This window comes from Miniopterus schreibersii (assembly GCF_964146895.1).
Source record: "Miniopterus schreibersii genome assembly, chromosome: 1".
NCBI classification, from domain to species: domain Eukaryota; kingdom Metazoa; phylum Chordata; class Mammalia; order Chiroptera; family Miniopteridae; genus Miniopterus; species Miniopterus schreibersii.
Genome location: NC_138101.1, coordinates 90,702,477 through 90,727,063, shown reverse-complemented (window position 1 = coordinate 90,727,063; position 24,587 = coordinate 90,702,477). Strand labels below are relative to the sequence as shown.

The 24,587-nt window shown below is 41.2% G+C and overlaps 1 protein-coding gene across 1 annotated transcript in view; it reads right to left on the bottom strand.

The window, feature by feature from the left end:
• Nucleotides 1-24,587, bottom strand: part of LOC308567816 (putative ankyrin repeat domain-containing protein 26-like protein) — a gene marked incomplete at both ends in the record, with an annotated part of 466,689 nt that overhangs the window by 142,564 nt on the left and 299,538 nt on the right. The window lies entirely within an intron of this gene.

Sequence of the window (24,587 nt, the reverse complement as noted above, 5' to 3'; positions counted from 1 at the left end):
CCTGTTTTACAACAATTGTTTCTGTTTTTTTTAAATTTATTTTTATTTATTCATTTATTTTTAAATGTTTAAAATGCATATTTATTTATTTGTTTATTTTTGTTTAAAATATTACAAATGTCTCTTTTTCTCCCCAATGACCCAATCAACCCCGTCCCATCCCCCTGCCCAGTCCCTCTCCCCACCACTGTCCCTGTCCCTGGGTTGTGCATATAAATTCTTTGGTTACTCTCTCCCCTCCACCCACCCGCCCTCCTGCATCCCTCTGACATTCGTCAGTCTCATCTATGCTTCCATGTCATTGAATCTATTCTGTTCATCAGTTTATTAAGTTCTTTAGATTCCACATATAAGTGAGATCCTGTGATGTTTGTCTTTCTCTGCCTGGCCTATTTCACTTAGCATAATATTCTCCAGGTCCATCCATACTGTCCCAGAGGGTACGGATCCTCCTTCTTTACAGCTGCGTAGTATTCCATGGTGTGAATGTCCCACAGCTTTTTTATCCACTCATCTCCTGATGGGCACGTGGGCTGTTTCCAGATCTTAGCTATTGTAAACTGTGCTGCTATGAACATCGGGGTGCATATATTCTTTCTGATTGTTTCAGGATTCTTAGGATACATTCCTAGGAGGGGAATCACTGGGTCAAAAGGCAGCTTCATTTTTAATTTTTTGAGGAACCTCCCTACTGTTTTCCATAGTGGCTGCCCCAGTCTGCATTCCCACCAGCAGTGCACTAGGGTCCCCTTTCTCCACACCCTCCCTGCACATGTCGTTTGTTGATTTGTTGATGGAGCCATTCTGACAGGTGCGAAGTGAGACCTCACTGGTTTTAATTTGCATCTCTCTGATGATTAGGGATGTGAGCATTTTCTCATGTGTCTCTGGGCCATCTGTGTGTCCTCTTTGGAGAAGTGTCCATTCAGGTCTTTTGCCCATTTCTTAATTGGATTGTTTTTCTTCCTCTTGCTGAGTAGTATGAGTTCTTTGTACACTTTGGAAATTAGCCCCTTATCAGATACATCCTTGGCAAATATGTTTGCCCAGTCCATTTGGGTTCCTTTGTATTTTGAGGCTGTTTTCTTTTGCTGTGCAGAAGCTTTTTAGTTTGATGTACTCCCATATGTTTATTTTTTCTTTGGTTTCTCTTGCCCTAGGAGATGCATCAGTGAAAATTCCAGTACATGGGATGTCTGTGACTTTACTGCCTATGTTCTCTTCCAGGATTTTTATGGTTTCATGTCTTACTTTTAAGTCTTTTATCCATTTTGAGTTTATTTTTGTTTATGGTGAAAGTTAGTGATCTAGTTTCATTTTTTTGCATGTAGCTGTCCAAATTTCCCAGCACCACTTATTGAAGAGACTGTCCTTACTCCATTGTATGCTCTTGACTCCTTTGTCGAATATTAAGTGACCACAATGGAGAGGGTCTTTTTCTGGGGACTGTGTTCTGTTCCGTTGATCTATATGCCTGTTGTTGTACCAATACCAGGCCATTTTGATTACAATGGCTTTGTAGCACAGTTTGATGTCCCGAAAAGTGATCCCTCCCACTCTGTTCTTTTTTCTCAATATGGCTGCATCTATTAGGGGTCTTTTTTGGTTCTATATAAATTTTCAACATGTTTGTTCTATGTCTGTGAAATATGCTGTTGGTATTCTAATAGGAATTGAATTTATAAATTGCTTTGGGTAGAATGGACATTTTAATGATATTAATTCTTCCAATCCGTGAGCATGGTGTATTCTTCCACTTGTTTACATCTTCCTCTATTTCTTTTCTGAGTGTCCCATACTTTTCCAAATACAGGTCTTTTACATCCTTGGTTAAGTTTATTCCTAGGTATCTTATTTTTTTAGTTGCAATTATAAATCGTATTTTTTTTTAGTTTCTCTCTGAAAGTTCGCTGTTGGTCTATAAGAATGCCATTGATTTCCAGATGTTGATTTTGTATCCAGCTACTTCCCAAATTCATTTATCAAATCTAGTAGTACTTTGATGCAATCTTTAGGGTTTTCTATGTATAATTTCATGTCATCTGCAAATAATGACAGTTTTACATCCTCCTTTCCAATTTGGGTACCTTTTATGTTTTCTTCCTGTCTGATGGCTGTGGCAAGGACTTCCAGTACTATGTTGAATAAGAGTGGTGAAAGTGGACATCCCTGTCTTGTTCCTGTTTTTAAGGGAAATGGTTTTAGTTTTTCACCATTGAGTATGATGTTGGCTATAAGTTTGTCATATATGGCCTTTATTGTGTTGAGGTATGATCCCTCTATTCCCAATTTGCTGAGAGTTTTTATCAGAAATGGGTGCTGGATTTTGTCAAATGCTTTTCCTGCATCTGTTGATATGATCATATAATTTTTGTCCTTCATTTTGTTTATGTGATGTATCACATTTATTGATTTGCAGATGTTGTACCAGCCTTGCATCCCCAGAATACATCCCACTTGGTCATGATGTATGATCTTTTTAATATATTGCTGGATCCTGTTTGCTAGTATTTTAGTGAGGATTTTAGCATCTATGTTCATCAGGGATATTGGCCTGTAATTTTCTTTCTTTGTGGTGTCTTTATCTGTTTTGGGGATTAGCATGATACTGGCCTCATAAAAAGAGTTTGGGAGTTTTCCCTCCTCTTGAATTTTCTGGAATAGTTTGAATAGAATAGGTGTTAATTCTTCTTTGAATGTTTCGTAAAACTCACCTGTAAATCCATCTGGTCCAGGACTTGTTTGCTGGGAGTTTTTTGATTACTGCTTCAATTTCATTAGTTGTTATCAGCCTATTCAGGTTTTCTGCCTCTTCTTGATTCAGCTTTGGAAGGTTGTATGCTTCTAGGAATTTGTCCACTTCCCCCCTGTTGTCCAGTTTGTTGGCATATAGTTGCTCATAGAATTTTCTTACAGTCCTTTTTATTTCTGTTGGGTCAGTTGTTATATTGCCTCTTTCAATTCTGATTTTATTTATTTGGGTCCTCTCTCTTTGTTTCTTCATGAGTCTGGCTAAAAGTGTATCAATCTTATTTATCTTTTCAAAGAACCAGCTCTTGGTTTCATTGATTTTTTGTATTTTTTTTTTTTAGTTTCTATGTCATTAATTTCTGCTCTGATCTTTATTATTTCCTTTCTTCTACTTCTTCAGGGCTTTTCTTGCTGTTCTCGTTCCAGTTCTTTTAGTTATTATGTTAGATGGTTCATTAGATCTTTTTCTTGTTTCTTGCCATAGGCCTGTAATGCTATGAATTTTCCTGTGAGGACTGCTTTTGTTGTGTCCCATAGATTTGGGGTTGTCTCTTCATTTTCATTTCTTTCCATGAAGTGTTTGATTTCTTCCTTGATCTTATTGGTAACCCATTCATTGCTTAATAGCATCCTATTTAGCTTCCATGCGTTTGAATATTTTTTAGTTTTTTTATACTGCTTGATTTCTAGTTTCATGGCATTGTGATCTGAAAAAATACTTGATATGACTTCATTCTTTTTGTATTTGTAGAGACTTGCCTTGTACCCTAACATGTGATCTATTTTTGAGAATGTTCCATGTGCACTTGAGAAGAATGTATTTTGCTGCTTTGGGGTGAAATGTTCTGTAAGTGTCAATTAAATCCATTAGGTCTAGTGAGTCATTTAGGTCTGTGTTTCCCTGTTGATTTTTTTGTCTTGATGATGTGTCCAGTGCTGGTGTCCAGTGCTGACAGTGGGGTGTTAAAGTCCCCCACTATGATTGTGTTGCTGTCAATCTCCCCCTTAAAGACCACTAAGAAATTTTTTATATATTTAGGTGCTCCTATATTGGGTGCATAAATGTTTTTAAGTGTTATTTCCTCCTGTTGGATTGATCCCTTCAGTATTATGTAGTGACCATCTTTGTCTCTTGTTATGGTCTTTATTTTAAAGTCTGTTTTCTCAGAAATAAGAATTGTTACTCCAGCTTCCTTTTCCTTTCCATTTGCATGGAACATTTTATTCCATCCCTTCACTTTTAGCCTGTGTGAGTCTTTTGCTCTCAGGTGGGTCTCTTGTAGACAGCATATATTTGGGTCCTGTTTTCTAATCTATTCAGCTACCCTATGTCTTTTGATTGGACCATTTATTCCATTTACATGTAAGGTTACTATTCATATCAACTTATTTAATGAGATTTCCCCCTTTATGCTGATGTTCCTTTCTCTCATTATTCTTTCTTTTCCTTAAAGCAGTCCTTTTGCATTTCTTGTCGTGTTGGTTTGGTGGTACTGAATTCCTTTAGCCTTTTTTGTCTGAGAAGCTCTTTATTTCCCCTTCAATTTTAAATGATAGCCTTGCTGGATAAAGCAATCTTGGTTGCATTTTCTTGCTTTTCATTACCTGGAGAACTTCATGCCACTCCCTTCTGGCCTGAAGAGTTTGTTGAGAAATCAGCTGTCAGCCTTATGGGGGTTCCCTTGTAGATCACTGCTTATCTCTCTCTTGCAGCCCTTAATATTTTCTCTTTGTCCTTGACATTTGCCATTTTAATTATGATGTGTCTTGGAGTGGGTCTCTTTGGTTTCCTCTTGCCTGGAACCCTCTGTGCTTCCTGAACTTGTGTGGCTTTCTCCCTCGCCAGCCTAGGGAAGGTTCCTATCATTATTTCCTCCACCAAGTTCTCTATCCCTTGTTCTTTCCTCCCCCTCTGGCACTCCTATAATGTGAATGTTGTTTCACTTCATGTTTTCTCAAAGCTCCCTTAGACTGTCCTCATGCTTCTAAGTGTTCTTTTCTTTTTGCTGTTCTGATTGAGTGATTTTTTCTACCTTGTCTTCTAAGTCACTTATTCTATCCTCTGCTTCATTGAGCCTGCTTTTAATTCCTTCCAGTGCATTCTTGATATCAGATACAGCATTCTTTATCTCTGTCTGAGTTTTGTTTATGTTATGTATCTCTTTTTTCATGTTTTCACTAAGGTCCTCGATCTTATCATCTAGTGTCTTCTTAAGTTCCTTGAACATCTTCATAATCAATACTCTGAACTCTGTTTCTGATAACTTGCTTAACTCCATCTCATCAAAGTCTTTTTCTGGTGATTTTTCCTTTTCTTTAATTTGGGGGTTCTTTGTCTCCCCATTTTGGTAGGTCTTAGTGTTTGTATTTATATATTAGGTATGTTTGCTGTCTCCCAGTCTTGTGGAGAGGGATTTTGTATTGTGAGACTGGTGGAGCCCAGAGGTGTGTTTTCCTTATACTTCTGAGCTCTTGGCTCTAGGTGTGTCCCTTTTGTGGGTGTCCCTTTTGTGGGTTCTTTGTGTTCTTCTGTTGTGGTTGGGCCTAGAGTGTTGTTGACCAGTCCTTGGGAAGACTCTCCTCTCAGGTTGGCTAACTGTGTGTTTCAGCCCCAACCTCATCATGTAAGCTGTTGTACGGGTGCTGTCAAGCAGGACAATACCCAACTAAATTTCCAGGAAACAAGGGGTACCTTACAAATTATCTTGACAGTAACAATGAAAACAACCCAAGTGAAAATAGAACTGGGAGAGTGAAGGGAGAGCACAAGTTCTAGAGGGGGAAAAAAATAGCTTAAAAAAAAGAGAACGAAAAGTAAAGCTTAGAGAGAGAGAAGTAGATTGTTGTTAATAGTGACTAAAATTTAGAAAATAATAATAATAAACTAAATGTAAAAAATAGAGAAGCTACTGGGAGATAATAGAGGCAGAGAAAAGATTCTGAAAGAAAGGCCAGCAAAAAATTAATGGAGAGAATAGGAATAAGATAATAGTTGAAAATGAAAAACTAAAAATACATTAAAGAGAATAAGAGAAACTGACAATCTAACAAAAAGATGAGAGGACAGAAGGTAGGAAAACAAAAGAAAGAAGGAAAAGAAGAAAAAAGAAAAAAGAAAAAAGTTATGCCAATGGATCGAGAGGAGAGAGAGAAAGGTAAAGCCCAGGCAGGAAGGGAGTCCCATAAGAGATTTGGGGGAAACTACAGAAAAAAAGCAGTAAACTTGTTGGTTATAATGATAAAGTCCCAGCCATTAAGCAGGAATATCAAGAAAGTCTTGATTTTGGAAGCAAGGATAAAACAAAACAAAGCAAAGAAACAAGGCAAAACAGAGAAACAAAACCAAAAAACAAGCTAAGCAAAACAAAATTCTTTAAAAACATAAAACAAAATTTTAAAAAATTAATTAAAAATTTAAAAAACTTTTTAAAATTATTATAAAATTTAACAAGAAGTAAAAACAAATAATTTTTCCCCTTGCTCTTCTTCCTAAGGGAAAAAGAGAAAAAACAAACAAAGAGAAAGTGTCAATCAGGTGGGTTTCTTCTGGGCAGCTTATGTTGTCTGAGGGTCACTGTTTTGTGTGCTGATTTCCGTTCTCCTGGGAGGTGTTTGTGTATCAGCCACTGTGAGGAGCCGTCTAGGTTTGGCTCTGGTGTCCTTAGGTAGATGGTTGATCTGAGGCTCTCCGTGGACCATCTTCTCTTGTCAGCTATTTTGCAACTTTGTAGTTGCCTGGTCTTGCTCCAGAGTCTTCTGTAGAGTCTTTAGGGTGCAGGGTGGCTAGTGTAGCTCAGGGTATCACCCCCTTAGAGGTGTCGCTGTTCAGGCACTCACTCTGCTGGATAGTGTCTGCCCTACCACCAGCTCCTCAGTCCCTACCTTGTCCCCTGATTCTAGTTCCCCAGGCTCTGGCCTGCTGCAGCTTCAGATTGATTTCAGCCTGTTGCCTTTTCTGTATGGGCTGTTTCAGCAGCCTGGGCTCAGTGGGTTTGATTAAAGAACATTCTGGTGGGCCCTTTGCCTGCCCAACCCCCAGCAGGAGTTTTCCTCGTTTCCTCCAGCTCCCAAACTACAGTCCCTGAGAGTCTTATTCTTGCGATGTCCTCCTGTGAGCTGCTCTCCCTTCCCCCTCAGGACTGAGCCCTGCGGGGGTGTCTGGGGCCTCAGTGAGCTGGACCCGCCCCTTTCCTGTTGGGGGCGGTGCTCCCGGCTGCAGGAGAGGCTGGCGGGCTCCGCCCCTCCCTGCTCAGCTCTGGTTGGCTGGTCGCACCAGGCCCGCCCCTCAGTCTACTGTGCAGACCCCAATCCCAGCCTCCGCTGGTCTGTGGGCGCAGTGCACGCGGGGAAGGTGGGAGCCAGTTCCGGGATCAGACTCAAAAATGCACAAAGTTGCTCTGCTGTGTGTTGCACACAGGCGGAGAGTCCGCCCTGCAAGGTCCGGCCGCAGGCGCAACACGGCAGCCAGCGGGAGGGGACCCAAAGTCAGCTCCACGCAGCTCCCTGCACCGCTGGTCTCAGCAAAGCTGGGGCTGCTCCACGCGCCACCACGGCGCCCCCAAGGGCCGGTCACAAATCCCAGAGTCTCCGCACCGGGAGCTCAGGGCGGGAGGGCTCCTCCCCCTCCCCGCACCGTGCAGATCCAGTGCTCTCGGGGGCTCAACACAATGCCTTACAGGCAGGCAGAGGGTCCCTGTGTGCGGCCACTCAGCCCCAACCCCTGGTTCCTTACACTCAGACGCCACACACCCTGGGACAGCCTTTCCCATGGTCAGCATTAGACACCGGTCGAGTCTGCCACTAGAAGCTTTGCTTCCTTAGGAAGGCACCGTCCCCTCCCCCTGGACCCACCGCACCCCTGGGGCCCTCTGCCCTGTGTGCAGGGCGCTCCTTCCCCTCTCGTGGCTCCAGGTGTGAGATCCCCGCCCCTGGATGCCATTCTGTTCTTTCTCATGGGGTCAGTTCTCATAGAGCTCGTTCATTTTTTATGTTCAAGTCTCTCTCTTCTTCCTTCTGCTTCATTTCTACATTTCTACCTTCAGTATCACTGATCCTTTCCTACCTTCAGTTGTATTTTCTGTGCTCACTAGTTTATATTTGATCTCTTTTACTGAGTTCTACATCTGCAGGATTTCTGTTTGGTTCTTTTTAAAAGTTTCAATCTCTTTAATGAAGTACTCTTTTTTTGTGGGTTGTGTGTGTGTTTTAAATGTCTTTATTGATTTCAGAGAGAGGAAGGGAAAGGGAGAGAGAGAGATAGAAACATCAATGGTGACAGTCATTGATCAGCTGCCTCCTGCGCACCCCCCACTGGGGGATCGAACCCGAAACCCAGGCATACGCTCAGCCTCTGAGCTGGACAAAGTACTCATTTTGTTCATTGTTTTCTGAGCTTGCTAAATTGCCTGTCTGTATTTCCTCGTGTGTCGTTGAGTATTTTCAGAACTGCAATCTTGAATTCTGTCATTTATGTCACATAGTTCAGTGTCTCTGTTTTCTGGAGATTTTTCATTTTCCTTCCAATAAGCCTTACCACCTCCATGGTATTGGTTATTCGTGGTATTGATGGATTTCTTCTCTGTCTAGGCACAATGTGTGAGTGGAAGTTCTCTAGCGGACTAATGTGAAGAGGTCTTTCTATCCTAGTAGGTGGCACTGAGTCACAAGTTCTTTTCAGCTCTGTGGAATCCCGGTGTTGACCTGCAGCCTCTGGCTGGGTCAGTGTAGCTGCAATGCATCGGGGTGGGAGTGGCTGTGGAAAGCCACCAGCTTCTTTGTTGCTTTGTCCTCCCAGGAATGGTGATCTGGGTCCTATACCAGGTCTCTCCTACACGCCAACCCTGGAACCAGTCACAGAGTGCACCCTTCACTCAGGGAGAAATGGGATTGTGCAGGGCTAGTTCTCGGGCTCACAGACAATGTGCGCCACAGCCCAGCACCACGGGCAAAGGAAGGCACGTTCTGGGAGGTAGGGGAGCAATGAGGCCCCATTGCTTTGTTTCTCCATCTGAAATGCCGACAACTTGACGACCGCAGCCATACTCCTGTGCTGTGTGTCCTTGCCCAGGTTTCTTGGCTCCGCCACAGCTCATACTGCTCACTCCTGCTGGTGCCCAAGCCTCTGTGCTACTCCCAGCTGAAGAGAGAGTCGGCCGCCACCAGGCTCCTCGCCTCTCCGCAAAGCCCTGCTGTGAGCTCCCAGCTGCCAGGCGGCACCCTTGGCTCCTGTCAGCCCCTCTCCCCCTCTGCCTTCCCCTTTTGCTCCACTTGCCCACCTTCAGATGTTTCAGTGCATGGATCTCTCAGGTGTTGGGCGTTGAGCAGGGGACCCTTGGTTGAGTTATAGCTGCTCAAATTGTTGAAACTTCAAGGGGAGAGACCTAAAGGATCTCTCACGCTGCCAATCCTCTGACATCACCTGCCAAAGAGCTAAATGAGCATTTTATATGATTGCATTTTCTTTCCTTTTTTAGCACATCAATTATACTTCTTTTTTTACATGCTAGCAATTGGTTCCAGGGCTAAGGTAAGAAATACACAGGATTAACATGGAACATCTTATCACACCAGAAAACAAGGATGTTATCAAAAGCTAGGCTCATGTCCAAAGAAGCTGATATGAATAAAACCTCACTGGCCAAATACAGGACACTTTGTACATCAGTAAGGATAATAAATGCAATTGTATAAAACAAAATATGCTTAAATTCAAGAGTTCATACTGACACCTACATAATCAAGCCCAGTGCTTGTCTTTGGAGCATGCTAGGGAACCCATCATTAGTTGGCCTTTCTGTATCTCAGGATAACCAAATAATTAATAATAGGAAGTTTTCTTTTCTGGAAGGATTCCTAACAAAAGAGTGATAGGATTAGATTATCATCATTTGCAACCTTATTGAATCAGTGCCGTGGGTCAAGGTGGTGATTGTCAGTGGTTACTGATACTACAAAAAGAGACCTGGTGGAAGGACATAACACTTGCCTCCTGGTAGCAAGTATTTTTATCAAATCTGAATCAAGCACTAGATTTACAGAAACACAAGGGACACAGCAACATATTAAACAATACCGCAGAGATGCAATCAGCAAAATACAGACTGGGAAACACTGCAGAAATTATCTGGTTACTTCAACTAAAACAAAGCAAAAAATTGCAAGAAAAAAAGATGTACCCAGATATCAAAAGAAACTAAAGAGGGCCTAGCTGAATAGCTCAGTTGATTAGAGTGTCATCCTGAAAAGCCAAGGTTGGGGGTCGGGTCTCCAGTCAGGGCACGTACAGTAATCAACCAGTGAATGCACAAATAAGTGGAACGATGCATCAGTGTCTCTCTCTCTCCCTCTCTCCCTCTTTCCTTTTCTCCCTTTCTCTAAAATCAATAAAAAAAATTTTAAAAAAACACATGAGATTTTGTCAGCTAATTTTAATGTTCAGTCCTTACGTGTTTCTCAATTCAAATAAACAATAAAATAATGATGCTGACATAAAATAGGAAAAATTTGAAAACTGGCTATTTGATTTCATGCATTAGGGAGTTCATTGTTAATTCTCTTAAGGTGAAATGGTATCATGTGCATATGCTTTAAATTATTAATGCTTGGAGATGCATACAAAAATCTGTAAATTAAATGAAACAATGTCTGGGAATATTTTTAAATACTTGGCGATATATAAATTATACCTCAATTAAAATAGTAACTAGGAACATGGGGGAAGTGTGTAGGGGTGTAGATGGAAGCAAGATTGGTCATGCACTGATGATTAATAAGCTAGTTGAATGGTAAATAAGGTTCATTAAACTATGCCCTTTACTTTGGTAAATGTTTGAGAATTACAACAGACAGAAAAAGCTCTAGCAGTACAATGAAACTATTATACTTATTAGCTGTGCCCCAAAGTACTGGGTACATAGTGAGTATTAGATGGACACTTACAAATTCATTAAAATATTATCAAGATTTTTTAGTTATTGAGAATAACCCACAATTTACCAAAAATACTTTATTATTCCATTAAGGTTATTAATTAGAACAAAAATGATCACAAAGCTGTTACAAAGAATAGGTCCAGTTTATTTGGTTAAAAAATACTTTTATATATAATCATTACTATGCAATTCAGGATTGTCATCAAAATGTAGATGGTCATTAAGAATTTATCAAATTGATTATTCCATGTTGAGTTCAATAATAGAAATATTCATTAATTAATTTTTTCCTAATTAAGGTGAGCAGCTAACTCTGAGATCTCTCGCCCGAGAAGGAGGTGAGTAGCCTGCTTTCTCCACGCAGAATGCTTCTGGAGAGGATGCTGGAGACCTTGCTGCAGAAGATACACCTGCAAACAATTTAAGTAGGTAAGTATAGATTTTCTTCCTTAAGACCCTTATCAATTTTCTAAATTTCTTAAACAACAAGGTAAGTTTTAAATTTGTTTGAAAATGTTTAAACATTTTATATTTTATTAAAACTTCAACTATAGTTGTTACTTAAAATTTCTATTGTTCCACAGAAAGTTACTTAAGTACTAGTTTTGTGTTAAAACAGGAGAATGAATATGTAGTGTTACAAAGACTATATATATATCTTGATAATATTAAAACTCACAGCAGTAAAAGGATTATAATTTTCTAAAGTATTTACAAAAATAAAACTCTCAATAATTTCCAATCTTTCCAAATCAAGGGCATGGATTCCAACTTAGGCTGCTTCCTCACTTGCAATTTTGCCCCACGGTAATAAATTGAAGCATCAAAGAACACACCTCTTTAAACAATGATTCTAGGAACAAAATGTGTATTTTCACCCAGTCATGAAACAGTTAAGTCATGAGGATGTAATGTACAGCATGGTGACTATAGTTAATAATCCTGTATTGCATGTTTGAAAGCTGCTAAGAAAATAAATCTTAAAAGTCTTCATCCCACCTGGTCAGTGTGGCTCAGTGGTTGAACTTCGACCCAGGACCCAAGAGGTCACAGTCATTCCAGGTCAGGGCACATGAGTGGGTTTCAGGCTCTATCCCCAGCAGGGCACATGCAGGAGGCAGGTGCTCAATGATGCTTCTCTCTCATCAATGTTTCTATCTCTCTACCCCTCTCCCTTCCTCTCTCTCTAAAAATCAATTTAAAAACATTTTTAAAAGTCTTCATCCCAAGCAAAAAAAGACTTTTGTAACCATGTGTGGTGCTACAGTTACTGTGGTGATCATTCATATGCACAAATCCTTATGTTGTACATCTGAAGCTAAAATAGTGTTCTACGTCAACTATATCTCAACTAAAAACATTTTTCCAGTGGTTTTATCACTTCCTTGGATGTTACTAAGAAAATGCCTAGTTCTAATAGAGAAAGGCGGATGGTTATACTAAGAAAGTAAAGCCGAGAGCTCCAGCAGGGCATATCGCTCGATCGCCAGCATTTTAGATGGGCGGGCTGCAGCGGCGGCCTTGGAGCGCCCGTCACCTCCCCCAGGCCCTGTCTACACCTGTCCTCTCAGTAAAGTCCCTTCAGACCCGCCTCACCTCACCTGCTGGTTTGGAAGCGCCCTGAACCAATGTTTAGCGCTTCCCACAGCGCCCCGTGTAGAGTGGATTCTCCAGGAATGTCTGAAGCAAGAGGGTGAGCAGACGCTGTGTGTACATGGTTCCATGTAAAAGGTTTAACGAAGCCTTGTTCCTTTGCTGCCGACAGCGCAGCCCTCAGCGAGTGCCCCAGGCCTGCTCCCGGCGCCCTGAGAGGCCAGGCGGTGTGGCACCTGTGTCACGGACACCACTGCTCCCGACTGAAAATAGCTCGGGGCGGGAGACTGTGACCACCCGAGACTCCGCAGGGCTTTCTCAGTGCCGACCCCCAAGGCGGGCCTCCTGTGGGGCGCCGCGGACTACACCGTGGCTCTGACCAGAGACACTGCTTCCTGTGGAACTTGAAGCTTTTCATTTTTATTGAAGTTATTGGTGTGACCTTGGTTCATAAAAGTATGTTTCAAATTCGAACTCTCTAACATATCATTTGTATGTTGTACTGTGTGTTCGTCACCCAAAGTCAGTCTCCTTCCACCGCCATTTAGATCCCCTCACCCCCTCCTTCTGGTGATCGCCACACTGCTGTCTGTGTGTCTGAGTTGTTTGGGGGGTTTTTGCTTAATCCTTTCGCCGTTATCACCTACACCCCACCCCGGGACAGCGGTCAGTCTGACCTCTGTATCTGTGAGTCTGTTTCTGTTTTATTTTGCTCATTGGATTCCACATCCAAGAGGAAGCCTGTGGCCCTTGTCTTTCTCTGACTGGCTCTTTCACTCAGCCTAACACTCTCCAGATCCATCCACGCCTGTGGCGGAGGCTAACATTGCCTCATTTTTCACAGCCAAGTAGTATTACTGTGTAAATGTACCACAGCTTTTTTTTTTTAATGTCTTTACTGACTTCAGAGAGAGGAAGGGGGAGAGAGAGAAACATCCATGATGAGAGTCATTGATCGGCTGCCTCCTGCACGCCCCTACTGGGGATCGAACCCGCAACCCAGGCATGTGCCCTGCCCAGGAATCGAACCCCGATCCCCTGGCTCCTAGGTCGATGCCCAACCACTGAGCCACGCCAGCTGGGCTGAACCACAGCGTTTTTATCCACTCAACTCCTGATGGGCACTTGGGCTCCTTCCAAATCTGTGTTGTCACCAGTAAATCAGCACACGAGCGCCGGGAGGGTGCGGGAAAGGAGCCTTTGTGCGCGGCTGGCGGGGCGCGGGCTGGAGCAGCCACTGTGGGAAGCAGTGCGGAGGTTCCTCAGAAGATTAAAAACGGAGCCGCCTTCTGCCCCCGGCCCCCACTTCGGGAATATGGCCCAGGACACGGGAACAGCCACTGGAGAGAGTGTCCCAGGCCTCCGCTCCCGGGGCCCTCCCAGCAGCCCCCCCCCAGCGGCTCCGCCTCCTCCCCCCGAGCTTCCCGCGGGGCCTGCTGCTGGCGCGGCCGCTGCCAGACGCCAGCCGGGGTCCTGACGTCGCCTGTCCGTGGCCCCGCGTCTGTCCTGTGTCCCTCTGAGGGCAGCGGGCAGGGCAGCCTGCGGTGTCTGAGTCTGAACGTTCCCTTGAACTCAGGAAGGTGCCTCCCCACCTCGGTGGGCACTGCATCGTTACTCAGATACAATCTCGGCGAAGGGGAGAAACCAAAGGGAGGGAGGAACAAGCCGGCGAAACAGCTTATTAAGCAGTGTTTACTTTCCTCAGCTTAGGCTGCTTTACCTAAAGGTGACTGAGTTATTTCCCTTTTCTTTGTTTTTCCTTAACACCAAAAAAAAAAAAAAAAAAAGATTATTATTTAAGAATATTTTAGTTTCTAAAATGAAAACCTAGAGTTGTCTGGCTAATTAAACTACTAAAATAAAAATTTAATCCAAGTTCCAAACTAGAAATAGCCAATTTTCTCTCTCATGCGAACTCTGATGGGGAAAGCAGTGACTACCACACGCGTGATGAGAATGTTTCTGAGGCTGTGACCTGTTTTAGAGAGTGAGAGAGCCGTGATCACCAACGATGTCTGCTCCTGTACAGGACAAAGGAGTGAGAGCATAGGTGCCAGGGCCATTCCACTTCCAAAAACATATATCATATGCAATGCATTTTAAACAATTAACTATGAAATAGTTGAGGCATAGAAGGAGGTATGCAGAATAATATAATGAGCGCCTGTGTAGCTTCCATTCAGCTTCAGAAATAAAATACTTCCAATTTTTGAGCCAAGTTTCCTTTCCTGACTCAAATTTCCTTCTTACTACAAAGTCACCACTGTCCAAAGTTGAAGTTTGTCATCTCTAGTCATTTTGTTACTTCTACTATATCCGTGCCTATCCCTAAGTAGCATATAACATGATTCTGCATGGTTTTGGGTATAACTAAGTGTTAATACACTGTGTGTCTTCCTTCGGCACTGCTTGTTTTGCTTAATGTTATATGCGAGCTTCATCCGTGCTCATGTGCATAGACCCAGTTCACCCATCCTCACTGCTCTCAAGACCAATTTAAGTGGAGCCAGGTTGCTGCTGCCATCAGGCCTCCATGGATTTCAGAGATTGAGTCCAGATTTCCCAAACATAAACAACAGCAGCAGAATAAAACCCTCTGGTGTTCAAATAATGTACCTATATAATATAAAGGAATATTTTAAAATTTTATTAAAGGATAAATCAGAAAATATGAGAAAGTAATTTACTGATACACAAAAAAAGAGAGACCAGGCATTGAAAATTCTGGAAAGCTAGTGCTGGCAATGGTCTAGAGTATCATGTCTGCAAACAAAGTCAGTGTGTTTAAAATGTGACGTATTTAAAGTTAATAAAAATAAATGCAGAAGTCAACCACCTTACCTCTGAAAAACCATTCCTTTCCGCTTTTCGCACTGCAGATTCTGCCACCCAGTTCTTCAGCACGTACCTAGGATTAACAGCTTAAACAAGAGGGGAACCACAAATTACTAGGTCAACACAAGCCATACAAAATTACAGCTGAAATTAGATAATATTCAAGAACTTTGCTGGAAGGCTCTAAAGAGAAGAAATGATCAACATTAGTCAATTTTGATTATTTATAAACAATGTACAGTATTTATTACCTTATGGTACAGAAAAAACTTTTTGAGCGATTTTTTTCTCTTCAGTGTTTCATCAAGTTGTCTTTTTCACTATGTTCAGTTCACTAAGCATTTTATAAAGAACAGAGAAAGCAGTGAATTCATCTGAATTAGGCCCTTTATTCTAAGTGGAGAGGGGAAAAGTTGCTGCTTTTAACATCCACAATCACAGAACTAAGGTCTGGCTCAGGAGCACTGCTTAGTGCTGATGCTGCCAAGAACACAAGGAAAGGTTACCTGCAGGCAAAGTTCTATGTTTGATAGTAACCATGCATTTTTAAATACTAAAAAGTATCATAACAATGGCACATTTAGAAAAATTCCAGAAACTATGTCTTTATTTGAGATGAGATTTTTTTCAAAATAATTTATCAACTGGGTGGCATAAGGGAAATTCTAGAAATTACTATTTTGTGGTTTTCAACAGCAGTTTTCTGAGTTACTTGAATGCAGGAAACAAACAAACTGCATTTCAACTTGTTTATAAAGATATGACAAGATATGAGAGGTAATTAAAATAAAAGTGCCCTGTGACTCAGTAATTCTAATTCTCTAAAAATATAGTCTATGGGGGCAAACTTAAACATTAAAAATATTATTCATATTATTAAGGAAAACTAGAAATAACTTAAATACTTAATAATAGGGGAATGGTTAAGTAAAACATTATATATACCTTCAAAGAAGTATTATTATGCAGCTATTTAAAATGTTACATTATAAAAAAAGAAAAACTGCTTAATTTATTTTTGGTGAAAAAAAGATCCAAAATTATAACCCTGTATGATTACTACTGTACTTTCTCCTAATCAATACACACAGAAAAAGAGAGACTAGAAGTAAATGCATCAAAAAGTAAGTAGGAATTGTCTTTGGGAATACAGGAATCTTTTTATTCTTTTTACAAGTTTGCCTTTTTTAAATTTTAAAGAATTTATACAGAACTACTTTAAATAAAAACCCCTGTACACAATATATATATAATATCTTTAAACAAAAAGAAAACTACATGCAATAAAGATTGTGGAAGCACTCAACTTAGGCAAACTTGACAAACATTTTCTAGAAATCTGCCAACAAAATACCATTAAAATACACTGGGAATTGCAGCTACAAGCAGAAGTACTTTGGATCATATTATAAATATACAAAGTAGTTAAAAATCATAAAATTCTGTATCTGTTGCCCTAGCCAGTTTTGCTCAGGGGTCAGAGCATTGGCCCGCAGACTGGAGGGTCCTGGGTTTGATTCTGGCCAAGGGCACGTACCTTGGTTGCGGGCTCGGTCCCCAGCCAGGCTGGGGGCATGTGTGGGAAGCAGCCAATCCATGTGTCTCTCTCACACTGGTGTTTCTCTCTCTCACTCTCTCTGGAAAAGCAGTGGAAAAAAATCCTCTGGTGAGGATTAAAAAAAAAAATTAAAAAACAACATTTAAGCAGCCGGGTAAGGAGAATTATGTTCAAAACAAACATCCAACCACAGTTCCACATAATTTGATGATCATTGATAAACTAAAATATAGGCTACTTAAGGGCAAGTATCTAATTCATCTTTGTAGTTTCAGCTTTAAACAATGTGACTGTGCAAAAACTAGCACATAATAGGGGCTTAATATATGTTTGCTGAATAAGTAAATTTAGTACTGGGAAAAGAGACTTAAGATCATGTTTTATGAGTACATCATAATCTCAAATAAAACATGCCATTGGAAAATATCAATGAATCAGAAATTCAGCAGACCCAACGGCCATAAAAAGCTGAACATTTCCAATTATTAAGCTCAACCAATCTCTGATGGACTGGCAATGAAACTGGTAGTTAGATTTATCGTTTATTCAATTAAATAAACTATATATGTTAAAATAGAAATCTGACTCATTATTAAGTAGTTATTAAAATAATTTAAAGGAAAATTATTGCAAATATATTCAACTTTTTCTCTTCCCTCTCTCTCTTTCCCTCTCTCTCTCTCTGATGCCCCAGAGGAGGGTTAAAGTAGAAAATTTCTTTTATTCTACTATCTAGAAAAGGTTAAGTCTGCAAGATTAACTTGAAGCCATTATTTAAATTTACACTATCACCTCAACTCGGTGATTTTCAGACTTGTTCATCTCATGGCACACATAAACTAATTAAAATTCTGTGGCACACCAAATAATACTTTATATTTTTGCCAATCTGATAAAAAAGAAAAAGAAAAAGGTATAATTTTGGGTCATTCACACCAGATGGCTACTGTTGTGTTGGCTACTGTTGTGTTGGCTGTTGCATTTTTTAATTTGAAACTCTAAGGAAAAAGAAGTCAGTGCCCCTGACTAGTCAGGTAGTGCATCTTTTACTTTTTCCCCCTGGGCATGGGCTTTACTTGGGGACTGCTGGGGGAGGAGAGAGAGGAGCTGGGGCTGGTGACCGTATGGAGGGGGGGGCCTCTCAACTTGCTGCTCCTTTAGGGCAGTGGCCTGGAGGCGGGGTGGGTGAGGATGCTGTAGAGGCAGAAGAGGGAAAGGGAAGGTGTGGGACGGACACTTTCCTTAGGGCTGAAAGCCAGGACCAGGGCCTGGGGCCTGGGGGTGAGGAGGGAAGCCCCCTGCTTGATGCCAGCTCCCCTCCCCCCCCCCCCAGCTCCTGGCCCAGATGCCTGCCTGCAGCTCCCTCGGCTTCCTGTGGAGAGGAGGAGGGAGATGCGGGGCACGGTGGCACCCCGCCTCCGGGTCCCTTGCCCAGAAGAACTGCTCACTCAGCCTGCCCTCGTGTCCCAGCCAGTCAGGAGGTGAGGACGCCAGGGTGCAGCAGGGGAACTGTGCCCTTCCCCGCCCCCCTGCCCTCTGCCCCTCCCCCGCCCTCTCCGAGGCCGCAGCTCCTGGCTGGGTCCCCGTGTCTCTCCTTCCTCCCCTGTCCCCTGGTTTGGCCGCCCTGCCAGCTGAGCGTCTGCATCAGGACAGGCCAGGACCGGACTCGATCACAGCGGGAGGAGCCTGAAGTGCTCCACATGCTGAGCTCATGGTAGCCTTGTCCATGGCAGAGCTTGCGGTGTAGCTCTCGGACAGGGTGGGGACACAACTCCAGGGGCCGCGTCCTTGGCGACCGCCCGCAGCAGCGCGGTTCTGGCCACACTGCGCGTCCCTCAGCACTGCGATCTGCAGCGGCCGCTCTTCCCCTCGCTGTGCACCCCCAACGCCCCACGGCCCCAGCCCCACACCCCCACAGTCCCCTTAGGCCCACACCATCATCTCAGGGGACACACCAAGCCCCCACCCAGCCGGCCGGGGCGCCCCTCTGCCGCCCCAGCCCCTTAAAAATTCTTGTGCAGTAGCACACATGTTGCAAATCGCTGCCTTAACTGAGCCCTTTCACCTGGATCACCAAGTGACCTTGTCTAATTTCCACTGAGTCCTCAGAACACAAAGGAAAGGTGTCTGACTTGCAATCAGTCCAACAATCACTTTGTTATTTTCCAAAAGCAGTAAGTCTGTGTTGAGCCAGCCCCGGTTTGGGCCAACTGGGTCCCTCATGGTCAGTGGCTGCCATTTCCAAGGTGGGGGCGGTCACTGGAGTAGGCCTGGGGCTGTGCTCTATAGTGAGGCTCAAGCCCAGGACTTCACTGCAGCTGCCTTGAGCTTTAAAGAGCTGTGTCCTAATCAGCTGACCAAACATAGATTCTTCCGAGCATGTGCCACAAATTCACTAGTAGGCATGAAGGAAAGCAAAATTACACTAAGTTTTTAGAATTACAACCAACGTCATTTTATTGCAGATGCAGATATTTTAGGGCTTTTGAAAATATCTCCCTAGCAATATAAGCTGAATCGTGTAATGCTGGAGCTACCTAGAGTAACCTAACCTATTAGTGTCATCCCTATTTCATCTGCATGAATCAGGCACCCTGGTGACACCAGTAGCTCTCTATACAACCCCTAAGTAAGGCCAGAGTACTTAAGGACTTAGAATTCACATTGCAAAAAGAACTTCTATTTTTCCTTTCTCCAAGCCACGTGTCAGATAGCAAACTGAAATCAATATATAAAGATGATTTATTCTTAGAGCTATCATTACTTGAATGTTTATTTTAGCCCAGGCACTGTAACAAGATCCTTTACATATATTATTGCTCATCATTACAACATCCCTGCAAAATATCCACATTTTACAATAGCTAAGGGCCTTAAAACTTGGAGAGTTAAATATCTTTCAGATTATACAGCTAAAAAGTGGCAAGATGTGATTCATCTGCCAGATTCTAAAACTCATGTTCTTCCTACCGAGGAGTTAGAAATGGCCAGGAGTTTAGGGTTGGGGACCCCGATGAAAAAGGAACCATGCAAAGGTGAAATGTCCTGGGCAAACAGGATACGAGAAAAAGAAGTGTGCCCTACACCCGACCCCCTGAAGTGGGAAACTAAAAACAAAGAGGGTGGCTGTCACTAAGGTAGAATTCTTAGAAGGAGCCCATGAGGAACAAATCTAGGAAATATAAACCGCTAGGCTAGTGAGCTGCAGAGGCGACCCTTTTCAGGACCCCTCTCGCACCCCAGAGCTGTGCTTTCTTTACACTAACCCTTTGTAGTCTTTCCCTTACTCTTCTGTTGTCCGTGAATTTCATTCTTTGACTCCAGGAGACAAAGAACCAGGTAAGGAGAAAATCTGGTCTCACCGCCATAACCCAAACCGCCTTCCTGTCTGTCTCCCCACCATCTATTGAGGCTGAATCACTTTAACACCAATATGCAACCTGGCTGAAAACAAAGCTGTCAGACTGAGTTAAAAACCACCCACTGAAACTAGAAAGCTCAGATATGATAGTCCAACTCAGCTAAAATTATTCATCTAGAATCCTTCTTGTTTAAAAAAAATAAAGCTTAGTTCCCTCAGGTAGTTACTTCTGGTTTAAAAACTATTGATTTTCTGTGATTATTTAGTTTAAAAAAATCAAACTGATTACTTAGTCATCGTTCTTCTCCTTCTTTCAGAATCTGAATCATTCATGTTACTAAAAAATGAATAAAACAAAAGACAAAATTATCTACTGTCTCCCCAAATTATCTTTTTTTCAAAAGGGTGGAAATTATTTCACAAGACAAATATTGAAAAAAATTAAAAATCACCTTGAATCAGTGTCTGAAAGGAATATAGAAAATATGAGTTGATTAAGTATGTAAAATACTACCTTGTTTAGTTATTTTAGATAATACCAAAGCTTTTATTTTTACAAGTTAAAATATATTTGTGTAAAAATAGTCTAAATTGACTGAAACCTTTCCTTATCTTACACATAGTTTTCTGAAACTATTTTCACTTTTCCTTGATTACTCGGGACCATCTTTACAAACAGCCCTCGGTGGCCATGGAACTGCGGGGCTCTTTGCTCCCGCGTGTCCTGCGGTCTCCTGTCTTCCCTTCAGCTGCCTCCACCCACGACTCCTTTACTCCTTCCTGTTTGTTGCTTCTAATTCACTTTCAGTTATGAAACAAAATAACTTCTCACAATTGTGTAAGATGTGCCAGTCGGTAAACATCGGATGGAAGCCTGAGGATCTCTCCGCCACTTCCAGGGCTTGGAGAACCCGGGGAACCGTGCGGTTGAAGAGCTGATGCGGGAGGCGAACTGCAGCCGCCTCAGCCGGTGCGAGGTGCCCGGGAGGAAGAGGAAAGGGGAAAAGGAAAAGGGAGGGGTCTGATGGATTCACTGCGCTAAAGTAATATACCATACGCTTTTTGCAGAGCATTAGATTGCCTCACCTCTTCAGTCTCAAAAGGTACTGGGACACCCAGGCAGGGAAGAGTTCATGCTCTGAAGTCACCTTCAGTGCCCAGAATTGCTAAGTGAAAATACAGCAATAGACTGCTTACTCTATTTGTATTTGTTCAGTTCATTTTAACTCCACGTTCCTTTTAATTATATCCTTTAATAACTTATAATATCCAGGTTTTTTAAAGTATATTATCTCAAGTAGAAGTAGTACTAAAAAGGAATAATATTTCCCTTTTCTTTATATAATATTTAACTCTAAAATCTAATTCATAGACAAACATGTAATGGCATGATTTAAGAGAAATAAAAATATACAAAGTTCTATCAAAGAGATTGCATACATGTGACTACTTGCATTACCAAAAGTCTTCCTTTAAATAGGGAACTCCCTTAATGTAATTTATTTTTAAAAGCTTAATTTGCAACTGCATTTTATTTAGTCATCTATTAATTTACTTAACAAATATTTTTGCAATGTCAACTATTGCTAGGAACTTTATTAGGTGGGGAGGATATAAAAATTAATAAGACATGATCCCTGCATTTAAGGAAAGTATATAAACAAAATATTCAATGCCATTTTAGAAATATACATATTTATAAAATATATATGTATTATAAAAATATATATATATAAAGGATAAGAGAACACCAAAGAATAAGCAATTCTTTTGTGTTAGGGGCTTGAAAAGGTCTCATATCAAAAGACATGGAAATTAACTATTGAAATGATTAAAAGTGTAATAAACTCTTCACAATTAAATTATCCCAACTCTTAGTAATTTAACTATTGAGATCTGTCAAAACTTGAACAAGTCGCTTTAATATTACTTTGTCTCAGTTTTCTATACATTAAATGATAATTAGTGATTATCAGTAATTATTAATTCTGATAGATTCATCATGAACACTTTTTTCAATTACATCAAAGATTTTTTTTTTTTTTTTTTTTGGGAAAATTGTTTTTATTTGAGAATGGCAAACAGAAATATATACTATATAGGAAACCCCTGTGCTTTACTTTTGGTACACACAATAATGTAATCCAGGTTGAAGCACAAGGCAGAAACTGGAGAAAAGAACAATTATTACAAGTAGATTCTCTCCCCCCCTTCAAATATCATAGACACTTTTAATGGCTGCCTGGTTAGGTACCTTTAGAAAGCTCCAAAGTATTGCAGTATCTGGCTTTTAAGTTTTAACAGGGTGGTTTTGAATCTCAGATTTATCAACAAGTCTTTGCTCCCCATTCTACTTGCTCTAAGAACCGAGTATATAATTAAAAAGAAAACCCACATCCTAAGTTTAAACCTCCACCCTCCTTAAAAAAAAACCTGTTTAAAGAAACCGGAATGGGGAGAAGATCAGAGCAAAAATATTAACACTTGTCGCCTCGAAGCAGGAGGGCTACTACCAACTGATCACTGTTACTCCAGGAGAATTGAGGTGAAGGATATTATTACATTTATACCAACAGACCCATAATCACCAGGTTAAAAGTCCTACAGTACGAGGAATCTTATCAGTTATCAGCTGGACGTCTGGGGTGGTTTGCCTCGCTCTCTCCGGGTGGCTACAGCTCAGCCACAAGTACAAATTACATTTACACAACTTAAGTTTGTAAATAGCTCTATAGATAGTTAAATAAGGCCTAACAACCCAGTAGTTTTAAACTATTAAAGGCAATTTAACAGTGATTTACTCTAGTTAAAAGTAAAGGGTTTTAAAAAGAGAGGTGAGAAAATCTAAGAGAAGGAATAGGAGTGATTTGGTTTGTAAGCTGAGCATATTTACTTTGCTCTGACTCAGCTGCAGAAGCTTCACCAATTTAGCATTACACAAGTGCTGATTTTTAAAAATGCCACAGAATTAGTTTCCCGTGAACCCTTTCATGTTCTGAAAACACCACACAATTTATAACACTTTGAAAAACATATTCAATCTACATCAATTCTCAACTCCTCTCAGTGGAAGGCGCCACTATGTTATACAGTTCACCTTTACTTCTAAAGTAGAAAAGCTGCAGACCAATGGGCCGACGTTGTTGGGGTTACACATTTTAAGGTATCCAGAAGCTGGATAATATGATGTTTTGATTTTTCCTCCTATGTTGTTTCTGCTAAAATAACACGGAAAGTATATGTATATATGATCATTGAAAAAAGATCACTTTAACTTGCCATTATTAAAACTATCAGAGCTAATCAATATACTTGTATACCAAACAAATATAGTATGTCTTAAAACTTGTTGAAATTGGTTCATAAAATAAAAATGTTTTATCCATGAGGTGGTTATTATAAGTTATTTTTTCTGAGGAATCAGACAGTTCAAGTAATTTTGGGTACATTTTATCATGTCCTTATATAAGGCAGGCATATTGTTGCATACACTTCAAAAAAGAATGAATATTAAATTCAGATCCTCGTCTGTTAGAAATAGAACCTCACTAGGTAATAACATTATCATTTTTGAGTACTTGAAGAACTTAAAAGATTTAATATTTGAATGCAAGTCAGCAAAATCTTAATTTATTTTACCTTTTATATTTCACAGTGTTGGCCAGATCTTAGCTGGATTAAAATACTTAATAGTTGAAACTGTAGGGCAAAACCCTACAGAGGAAGTGGGCTGGTAAAAATTGTTATCATTGGATTGAGAGGAGAAAATCTTTCACATCAGGTCTTTCCCTTTCCGTTGGAGCAGAAAACCAGAAGAATCATTTTAGCCCCACTTAGCCTTTCAGAAGGACAGACTCAAGAGTACACAGGTTCATTTTCCTGATGACAATAAAAAATCCTATCCCTAAAAGGGCCTAACTCCATGACAGATCAGAATAGATCATTCTAGTTAGGATCAACAACAAAAAGCAAGCTTTACCCACATTAAGATTTAAAAAACAGAACTTAAGTATGCTACCTAAATTACAGTGCCACTCAATATACATTATATATTTAAAAAGTAAACTCTAATGGTAAAGTTGGAAGTTCCATTGAAAAAGGGGCCTTCACACACATACTTAAAATATTTGTTCGTCATTATGTTTTGGTTTCAATAACCTCTTGTGAAATTAGAGACTTTTGTTAAAAAAAAAAAAAAGTCATATGCAACTAGCGGGATTTTCAGCGGGAATGTGCATTCAGTACTTCATGGAATTTGTATGCAAAGTTTTTCTTCTGGTCTGGAAATGAAACTAGATCGTTAGGGAGAGAACAATTTGCGCTCCCCAAACGACCTGGGACATCACGGCACTCATGTTCGGAATTTAACTTTGGCTTTTCTGGGTGCGAGGGGGGAACTTCCTTTAAAAAAGAGGCAGAGGACGCCCTCAGTGAAAACCTACTGAAAGGGGAGTGTGAAGTCTAGAATGAAAGTTTGCTCCTGCTCGGAGAGGGGAAAAATGGCCGCGATTAAGGGGGGCCGGGGCCGGGGCGGGGCGCAGCAGCTGCGCAGCAGCGG